This window comes from Topomyia yanbarensis, chromosome 1, assembly GCF_030247195.1.
Source record: "Topomyia yanbarensis strain Yona2022 chromosome 1, ASM3024719v1, whole genome shotgun sequence".
NCBI classification, from domain to species: Eukaryota; Metazoa; Arthropoda; class Insecta; order Diptera; family Culicidae; genus Topomyia; species Topomyia yanbarensis.
Genome location: NC_080670.1, coordinates 38021869 through 38023523, shown reverse-complemented (window position 1 = coordinate 38023523; position 1655 = coordinate 38021869).

Below are 1655 nucleotides of genomic sequence, written 5' to 3'. Positions count from 1 at the left end.
ACAAATAAATTGAAAATATAAGTGACTGCAAATTGCCATAATTATTTAGCATTTCCTCCTTTCAAAACAAAAACAAAAGCGACACCAATTTGATTACACGAATCAAAACAAATCACCAAATTAGAGCCGCCGAACTTTCTACTGCTAATTTTCTACATCATATTTTCCATTTTTCTTTTTGACAGTTTTCTCTCCAATGGAAACAACCATCATGCAAACCAATAATTGACTGAATTCGTAATAACCAGCTATGCACACATGCAAACACTTTTCCCAAAAAAAAAAAAAATAACTGAAAACAACTCACACAAATGTCGGTCAACCGCGCCAAGTTCACAACCGGTGGTTGCCATTTTTTGCTTCTCGCTTCGCTGATAACGCAAACCACCTGAACTCACCTTCCCCCATTCCTTCCTTGATCAACCCCATTTAAAGATGATCGCACTAACATATACTCACGCGCTTACGCTCCCAAAAAGGAATCCGTTTCGTTCCATTTGTCTGCCACGCAGTCAATAACAGATACTAAAACAAGAAAATAAAAAAAAACAATCCAAATATGTTCACCTTTTCGTTTCGAGTTCACCGTCCGCTTCCGCTTGCCAGGTTCCGATCGAGGGATCCCTTAACCCGTACCGCCGCCGTACCGGTTGCGCACTGTGTGACGTTTGTTGTGGTCGATTTCAAATGTTTGCACTGATCAAAGTCACTTTTGGGTACCACTACACTGTTGCACACTTTTTTTTCAACACCACGCCATCCGGATGGTGACCGATTGAGCACTTCAATTCGGGGGAGTCTGACCGAAAGCTGACGGTACTCTCTTCCTTTTTCGAGTGAGTGGATGCGCACAGGCAACAAAAAACCGGTCGACGTCGTCGTCGTCGTCGTTGAGAAAGTAGTGAAAGTTTTTGTTCCTTCTTCTCGCGACGGCAAACAGGCAGACACCGCGTCACTAGCTAGCTAGCTAGGCGAGCGATTCGAGCTGAACGATGGTAGCACACATGCACATCACATGCGTTTATTAGGAGATCTTTCGGCAAGTCTCGATGCTGCGATGCGAGCGAGCGAGAGAGAGAGAACGAGCGGTGCGAGATTTGTTGGGCGCTAACCGATGCCTGAATATGAGAAACTATACACGTCCTACGTTGCGAACTGTTGCGGCAAGACTGAAACAGATTCGATCGGTGGTTGGGTGTTTTATCAATTTTGGGGTGTTTGGGTCCCGGGATGGTTTCGGACCACCGGTCTGTTTTCGCTGCTCGGGGAGGTTGCGAAAATTGGGAGAGAGTTTGAGAGTGGTATACAGAGTTAAAAATAATCGAAGCTCTTTTTTGACGGCTGAAAATGAGCCTGTTGCGACTCGCGGTGAATAGAAAAAATATTCATTCAACTATCCGTCTTATTCATTCAGTTGATTATCGTACAATATATTCATTACACTAATTATCTAGGAAAATGTTTTCAAATGCCGATAAAGCATATGAAACAACAAACATCATCGCTTACATTGTGCCAGGGTCCACTTTGATGCGTTTGAGTCGTTGCTGCACGGTCGCTTCGTGTAATAATCGGAGCCGAATGAAAACCTGCATGGATGAATGGGCGGTTTGTTCGTTCGACGTTTTCAACTGCGTCATTGAATATTGAAAATG